Source organism: Chiloscyllium punctatum, chromosome 27 (assembly GCF_047496795.1).
Source record: "Chiloscyllium punctatum isolate Juve2018m chromosome 27, sChiPun1.3, whole genome shotgun sequence".
Lineage (NCBI taxonomy): Eukaryota > Metazoa > Chordata > Chondrichthyes > Orectolobiformes > Hemiscylliidae > Chiloscyllium > Chiloscyllium punctatum.
In genome coordinates this window covers 65,883,256-65,892,274 of record NC_092765.1, presented here as the reverse complement: position 1 = coordinate 65,892,274, position 9,019 = coordinate 65,883,256, and the positions used below count along the sequence as shown (strand labels likewise).

The 9,019-nt window shown below is 43.1% G+C and overlaps 1 non-coding gene across 1 annotated transcript; it reads left to right on the top strand.

Annotated features, from left to right (window-relative positions):
* The first annotated feature begins 777 nt into the window (after positions 1-777).
* trnas-cga (transfer RNA serine (anticodon CGA)) lies at positions 778-859 on the top strand. Its single transcript has one exon. It is a non-coding gene; the product is annotated as a tRNA-Ser (tRNA).
* Positions 860-9,019: the final 8,160 nt, after the last annotated feature.

The window sequence follows — 9,019 nt, the reverse complement described above, 5'->3', positions numbered from 1 at the left end:
TAAAGAAACTTTGTAGGAAAACAATCAAAAGGTCATATATGCCACATCGAACAACGTGCACCATACCTTGGTCATTAATTACTGTAGATTAGAATACTTACAATGTGCAAACAGGCCCTTCGGCCCAGCAAATCCACACCGACCCGCCCGAGCCCAAATGCATTCCTCTTCTTTGATCCCGTCAATTTAGCACGGCCATTTCAACAAACCGGTACATTTTTGGACTGTGGGAGAAAACCAGAGCAAGCGCACGCAGCCACGGGGAGAATGTGCAAACTCCACACATTCAGTTGCTTGAGGCGGGAATTGACCCTGACTCTGTGGCATTAAGAAACAGCAGCGCTCACGATGGTATCAGCGTGAGATGGGACTTATTTGCTGTCTTTAATTGGGAAAAATCTCTGTCATTGTGAGCATCTGGAAAGACCAGTTCCTTCGCCAGAAAAAGAAATGAATATGTCATTAACCTTTGTTTGTTTCATGTCCAAGAATACTTAGATCAATATCTCCCTTGATTACCTCTGCTGGTCATGTTCGCAAAGAGATCTAGCAAATTGCCAAGTGTGATTTTCCTTTCAATAAATAATTTTGACTCAATTTGGCTGCAAATATCTTTTCCTAACTTTGCGCTTTTCTTCTTTTACATTGGTGTCTCGCACCTTACAAATGACAGCAAAGGTATGAAAGGAGATGGAAGCATTTAACTCATCAAGACAGCGGCAGATTTCAATGTGATCGCGGCTGATTTGGTCAATGCTCAACGCTGTAGCAATGCCTGTAGTCATGGCCGAGTGTTTAAGGCGATGGATTCGAAATCCATTGTGGTTTCCACACGTAGGTTCGAGTGCTGCTGACTACATTATGAATCCTCTCTTGCTGGAGCAGTTCAAACTACAGAAAGCCTACTTTGCAAACCAGGCCTGTAATCTGATTAGACTTGGGAAACTGGAGTTCTTCATCAGAAATGTTCCATATTTAAAACATTATCTCTGTTTCTCTTTCCAGATACACTGCCCGACACATCTGCAGTTGTTATTGAACGCCCTGAGCAGAACTGCTGCTTTTCATTAGATTCCTTTAATCCATTGTCCTCTGTTCTCTGACTCTGGTCATTACCAACGCTTCCTCCTGCTCGTCAGAGTCGTCATTCCCCACCGCTCCCTCTCCCATCATTACAAACAACCGCAAGAAATTGCCACTGAACCATCTTTGTTCCAAAGTGAAACTCACCAGCCTAGGAAATCTCTCCACCAAACGGGACTTCTCATCCCTGGACATGGTGCAAGCCAGAGGATTGTGAAGAGATACTGTGAAAATATTGTCTGTTGGCAGTTGGAAAAATGTTTAGGAAGCAAACCGTATAATTTTGGCTCCAACTTTGGAAATCTTAGAAACTCTTTGGGAAACGGAATCAGAGGAGAATGAAGGAGTGTGAACTGTCCGTCCGAGTAGAGGAAGGGACATTAACTCTGATGTTCTCGGTACTGGAACTGATCTGAGACATTGAAAAAATTCTCGCTCCCGTACGTGAGGAATACAAACTTCATCTGGACTCTGGGACAATGCAAAACTCTGGGACACTCAAAACAATATCCAAATATTGACTGGGATCACTACAGTACGAGTACTATAGATGGGTCAGTTTTTGTCCAGTGTGTGCAGGAGGGCTTCCTGACACATTATGTAGACATGCCTTCAAGGGAAGACGCCACTTTCGATTTAGTACTGGGTAACGAGCCTGGCCAGGTTTTAGATTTGGAAGTAGGTGAGCACTTTGGAGACAGCGATCACAATTCTCTCCGGTTTACTTTCCTGATGGAAAGGGAGAGGTGTACTCCACGGAGCAAGAGATTCAGCTGGTGGAAGGGAAATCACGATGCAATGAGGTAAGATTTAGGAAGCGCAGAATGGGGTAGGAATCTGCAGGGGGTGAGCACATTAAAAATGTGGAGCTTATTCAAAGAAAAGCTCCTGTGTGTCCTAGATAAGTATGTACCTTTCAGGTAGGGAGGAAGATATAGAACGCGTGAGCACTGGTTCACTAATGAAGTGGAATCCCTGGTCAGAAGGAAAAAAGTCTTATGTTGGGACAAAACGTGAACACTCAGTTAGAGTGCTCGAGGATTCCACCGATATCAGGAAAGACCCAAAAAGAGAGCTGAGAAGACCCAGGAGGAGACATGAGAAGTTGTTGGCAGATAGGATCAGGGCTAATCCTAAGGCTTTCCATAGGTATCTCAGCAATAAAAGAGTGACGAGAGTTAAATTTGGGACAATCAAGGTTAATAGTGGGAAGTTTTGTGTGTAGTCAGAGGAGATAGGGGAAGCACTAAATAAATATTTTTCGACAGTGTTCGCTATAGATAATGAAAATGTTGGCGAGGAAGTTACAGAGATACTTGTGTCTAGTGTAGTAGAGATTGAGTTTCAGAAGGATTAGATGATAGAAATACGGAAGAGTGTGAAAACAGACAAGTCCCCTTGGCAGGATGGGATCTGTCCTAGGATCCTGTGGGAAGCAAGCGAAGAGATTGATGAGCCTTTGGAATTGATCGTCAAATCATCGTTGTCTACAGGAATAGTGCCTGTGGAATGGAGCATAGCATATGTTGTTCCCTTGTTCAAAAAGTTTCGTAGAGACAACCCTGGTAAGTACAGACCAGTGAGTCTCACTGCAGTTGTTGATAACGTGTTGGAAAAGGTTATTATAGATAGGATTTATGACCATCTCGAAAAGAATAATCTGATCAGGGACAGTCAGCACGGTCTTGTGATGGGTAGGGCTTGTCTAACGAATCTTGTTGACTTTTTTGACAAAGTGACCGAACAGGTAGATGACAGTAACCCAGTTGATGTGTTGTATATTTTTTCAGCAAGTTGTTCGATAAGTTTCCCCACAATAGGCTAGTATACAAAATGCGGAGGAATGGAATTGTGAGAGAGATTGCAGCTTTGATCAGTCATTGGCTTGCCAAAAGAAAACAGTGTTGCAGTTGATGGAACATGTTCTTGTTGGTGTCCAGGTCCTTGCAGCGTACCACAAGTGTCGGTGTTCGGTCCACTGCTGTTACATGAGATGTAACCTTGCCAATCAGTCTCCCATGGGGAACATTATTGAACGCCTCACTGAAGTCCATATAGATCACATTTACTGCTCTGCCCTCATCAATCTTCCTTGTTACTTCTTCAAAAAACTCAATCAAGTTTGTGAGACATGATTTCCCACGCACAAAGCCATGTTAACAATCCCGAATTAGTCCTTGCCTTTCCAAATACATGTACATTCTGTTCCTCTGGATTCCCTCCAACAATTGGAGTATTCTTGGCAGATGCAGTTTCATGTAGGGAATTCGAGATCATATACTTTTTTGGGAAGAATCAAAAGACACACTACTGTTAAAATCGATAGAAATGCAAAAGAAGTGCGGTGCAGAGGAGTCTCAGTGTTCTTATACATGAAACGAACAAAGGTTAATCACATATTTATTTCTTGCTGGCAAATAAAAGCCTTTTGTGATGCTCACAATTAAACAGATGGTTTCCAAGAAAACAGGAAAATTAAGTCACCAGTAGAGTAATCAATAACCAAGATAGCCCTCGTGATGTTTTATGGGACATGTGGGATTTTTTTTTGATTTTGGTTCTCCAAACGTTTTTACAATCGAGCCGAGAGTTTTAGATGGGAAGTTAAGATCACGCATGACTATTGCCATTTTTGTCACTCACGCATTTTTTCCCCTTGTACGATTTATTTCGCTTTGTGGTTACTGCGAGTGGGCTTGTAAACTACACATGCTTGTGAGTTCATTCCTCACTGTTCCTCAACTCCAGCCAAACAAACTTTACATCCTTATTTCCTGAATCAAGGTAATCTCTAACCATTGCATAAATGTCATTAAAACTTCGGTATTTCACACGCCTCTGTATATCATCTTACAATATTAATTGATCCTTTACTGTATTGCAGTTGTGCATAAGAAGAGAAAAATAGAATAGAGAATGGTGGACTTCCGCTTCACACACCCGTTATTGAAGCGAAAATGCAGATTATTGCCCATAATACGGTCGTGGAAGCACGTGCCGAACACTCAGGAAACGCAGAATAAGTGTAGTGCCACAGGACATGTCAGGGACAGCACCAGAAGGACAACAGAAATGCGGCTCTAAGCTCCTATTTTGGATGTATTTCTCAATGAGCAATAGAGTGTGACATGTGTTCCATCAGGAGTTACCTCACATAAGGAAGTAACCAGTGCTGCAGACGGTCACATCATCCGAATTCCAAGCCCTGGAATCAGAGACATTCAATATTCTGTGCATAACTGCAAGGATCAGCTGTCCGAGGCGTTTACAGTCCAGATGAAATTATGAATGCAGCTGTCTAGTTGTCAGCCTCTTTCTCCTATTACGTGTATCGTGCCGTCCCTGCGTGGAATCTCGTCAACCACGTTTGACCTGCACATGATGGATATTGGGCCTTGGTTTCTCGTGAGTTGTTGTCTGAGTGAGGCTGCAGTTTTTGTGCTGTCATAAGTCAAAGCGTTCGGAGGAATCTGGATATCGTTTTCCAGAATTTGCTTTTAACACAGGGAAGCATGATTTAAAAATTACCTCATAGCAAACGCTCATTGCGAACTTTGTGTGCCATGCATTCGTGAATGAAGGTGGGTGGATATTGGTTCTTGGCAAAGAATTTGTGTGGGTGTCAGTCCAGCAGTTCCTAGTAGCAATACGTACAAATGGCAAGGGCCACACAATCGACTAGAATAGCACAACAATAATAGGACAGAGCAAGCAGAAGACAGCCAGACAATTCCTGGAAGCAGGGCACTCATCCACGGATTCCATCCGTTGGACCCAATCTGCAAATCCCAACTAACGGAAGCAGCGGGAATGAAACCAAATGAATTAGTACCAAAACATGAGAGCGGCGCTTCACAGGAACCTCTGCAGCGCTGGGAATGTCACCCAGAAAAGGAGGAAAAGTCTGCAAACCATCTTCCTAGCGTCACCGAACCTTTCAACAAGAACTCCAGAAGCATCCAAACTTCACATCTTTCTGCTCCAAAACACTCCGCTTTTCCACAGCAGAGAATTGCACACTGAACTACCGCGTGTAAGATGAGAATTGCAGCGCCAACCCGACCAAGGGCGGCAGGAAGAGTGAGGGAAAACAGCTGCCACTGTCATTCCACAGCTACAAACGCTCTCTTTAAAAGGTACATTATCGTATGAATGTCGGGGCAGCAGTAGAATATGGGAATTAAACAGCCTGCGCTGTGTATTCATATTCTGGACAATGTGAGTTGTTCACAGATTTCCCTGAAAGTGAGTGGACGTCGTTATTTCACCGCTGTTGTGAAGCCAGATCCTGCACTGAATCTGCTCCCTCGTTTTTTGTTGTTGTGGCTAAAAGTTGGGCAATCGCAACGTGAAACGTTGTTATATTTCTCTCACTTTCTTCTTTACTGTCCTGGTGAGGGAGGCTGGAGATTGGCTCGCTCGATCAGATGGAGGCACCACCGCATTGTTGACCTAATTTAAGCGAGAATATAACTGGTAATATTCACTTTGCATGGTACATTTTTCTGTTTTGTTTAATGTTACTTGAGCACTTTCTGTTACTTGGCTATGCACTAAATCTCCAGAATATCGGGAAGCTCCTTTTGGAATTGCTTCGGTGTTATTTGCGTGAGCAGTTCTTGACATACACCTCTCGCACTGCCCACAGACAGAAGTAATGAGTTTGTGTGTCTGATAATGACTCTGCCTTTTGAGTCTTGCAGCTGGTCCACTTTAAGAGCAGTCAGTTTTTGGATTCACTGGAGAGTTGAGGGGATAACACGATTTGTGAGGTTTTTTTTTAGTCAACGAAATTATTTGATGGAGAACTTGAGAATGTATCAAGGAGAATGGTCATTGTCTGTAAATGTCTGGAAAACATTCCTCTCTGTGTCATTTCAAAACATTATGCCTCATGAAAAAAACAATTCAAACACGCTGACTTAGTAAGAAACAGCATGCGTTTTTGCAAGTAGTCCATTTAAACTGTTGTCAGGTACTGGAGTGTCACAGAATTGTCGAGCACGGAAACAAACCTTCCTATCCAATTTGCACATGTTGAACAGATGACCGTAATTAATCTAAACATATTTGCCAATATTTCTCCCTTATCTCTCCGAACATTTCCTGTCTGCATACCCATCTAGATGCCTTTGAAGTGTTGTGAGTGCACCAAACGCTGCCACTTAATGTGGCAATTTATTCCACACGCACAAAAATGTCTGTATTAAAAACAAGTGTCGCTCACATCTTTTTCAAATTGTACTGCTCTCACATTAAACCTATGCTATCTCACTTTAAACTCACGTGACTTCTGAAAAAGTGTAGATTGACGATGTTCTCTGCTAGTCTCCCTCATGATTTTGTAAACTTTTCCAAGGACATTCCTCAGGCCTGAAGCTCCGGGGAAAACTGTCGGAGAACATTCAGTTTCTCAATAATGTCCACAGCGTGCAAACCTTTCAAATCGTTGTAAATATTATTTTTTTAATTATGCTACGGTATTCATAGAAAGTGCCAGGTGAAATTGCCTGAAGTGAAGCGATGCTGAAACATTAGTCTTGACAGGTTTGGCGCTTATTTATTGTCAGGGAGCGTCGCCGAGTGGTTTAATGTAGGTAAAAACAATGAATGGAGATGCTGGAGATCAGATTCAGGATTAGTGGTGCTGAAGATCGCAGCAGTTCAGGCAGCATCCGAGGAGCAGTAAAATCGACGTTTCGGGCGAAACCCTGTATGAAGGGCTTTTGCCTGAAACGTAGATCTGTTTTGCTCCCCCGATGCTGCCTGAACTGCTGTGTTCTGCCAGCATCACTAATCCTGAGAGGTTTAATATGCTGGGTTTAGGATCCAGTCTCTATTGCGTTGTGGGTTTGAAACCCAACTTTGCAATAGAACAACTGCAGGCAGCTTTTTATGACAGAACTACACAGGTCCTGATATTGCTTTATGGGTGTGTTTGTTACTCCTCGGGTCTCTCACCCTCTCTGCGATAAACACGGGAACATGAGCAACTGATTCTTAAAATAATGAGAACTACTGCTGTTCACATCCTCTCGATCACAGTGCGTTTGGATGTGTACACGCACAATTTTGCTGCCAGTTGCTGTGTCTCAAATGGACAGAGCATTTGGCTGAAATGTTGGTTGTCCAAGCCCAAAAAGAGCACAGAGCCTCAAATATTTCACATCAAGTATTGCGATCGACCATGTACTGACAATACAACCACGAGAACTCATCCATGAGTCCGCAATGAGTGAGACGGTCACGTGTAGCAAAATGTGACCCCACTCTCTACAAGCCCCTGCTGCCAACTGAAAGGGGCCACTGCAGTTTCAATCAGCAGCTTCCTGCCCAGCTCTGGGACACAGCTCATGGAAACTCCTTCCTCAGGAACGGCTGTTACCGTGTGAAAGGGTAAAAAATTAATTCAAATTGGAAATGGCTTCAGAAGATTGTTCCTGTTTTTAAAACATTTTATAATCAGAATTCCTTTCCCGAATATTAGAACTGGTAAACTTTGTAGGCAGGTAGAACAAAGAAAGTATTGATTGTGAGGACTCTGTCTCTTCAGCAGATGGGATTCCCTCCACTCTAATCAGAAATGATTTGGTTTCCTGAGGTGTTTTCCCGATTGATATGCAGTCTGCCAGAGTGTCTGGGAATCACTTCGGTGACCTAAGGATCAGGGTCAAAATATGAAAATAATAACAGAGAATAGTGCATCCCTGGGCAAGGCCTAAATGGATTTTCATGGTCTGAAGGAATTGAACGACTTGGATAATGTTATTTGAAATGGGGAGGAATGAACGAGATTTTTGAAATTTGCCGTGTCAGCTGAATTAAAGTCAGTTTGAAATGATAAATTCACTAACGCCAATCCTGCCCTGGTATGCTCAGTCGGTAGAGCTTAAGACCTTTAATCTCAATGGTGTGGGGTCGAGACCCACGCAGGGCGCTGTTGTTTCTTAATAGGTTTTCCACTCTCCATCAATGTTGCAAAAGCGAATTCGCTCGCTGAGGCAGGTTTTGTTGACACATTTTTTTTCCTCCGTTTTTGATCATCTCTTGGTTTCTGAGTGAAAACTGTCTCCACTGTACTGCAGGTGCAAGAGACAAGGTTATCAGTTCAGCCAAATATGCTATAAACCATGTCCCTTCCAAAACGTGAGGTTCCATTCCAAACGTGCCCCAACCAAAATGTACAGAGACATCGAATGCGAATGGCCACATGACAGTGACAGCTGCATGTCAAATGGTGCTGCAATAGAATTAACTGAATGAGAATGCTCTGATGGAAACCGAATGGAACTCTCCCTGAAATTTTCCCAATTCACTCGGTAAACGATGCTGTTGTGTACCCATATGTATTTACGTCATGACTAGCTTATTGTCAGTAACAGAGGTGGGGGTGATGCAGGATAGTGAGGTTTCCGTGTGGGTCAGAAGTGATTTGTTCGAATAGGGAATTCAAACGTCCACAGATCAGACATAGCTGATTGGTCCAGGATCAGACTTTTCCCTTCTGTTTCAGTAACAACAAAAGAAATTGCGGGAAAATCTCAGCAGGTCTGGTAGAATCTTGGAATGGAAAACCGAGTTAAGTCTTCAAGACCAGTGACACTTATTACTCCGCATCCATCTCCGTCTACCTTTTTATTGAATATCTCCTGACTCTCAACTTTATACTCAGTTTCTCTTTTATTACTCCGTCTCCAAACATTCTCCCAGTCTCAAAATTTAATAGCAGAACTGTTCCATCTCTCGCCTCGCCGGGTTATGAGAGGAGGACTTCGAAATTCACGATTAACTCTGTTTCTATTTCCATAGATTCTGGACGGTCAGACACCAGAAGGCATCGGAGGACAGTTAGAGCTTTCAGCCCATCTGGTCTGTCCGCCATTCGGTCATGACTCATATCGTTCCCAAACCAATTTTCAGCCTTCTATCTGTGACA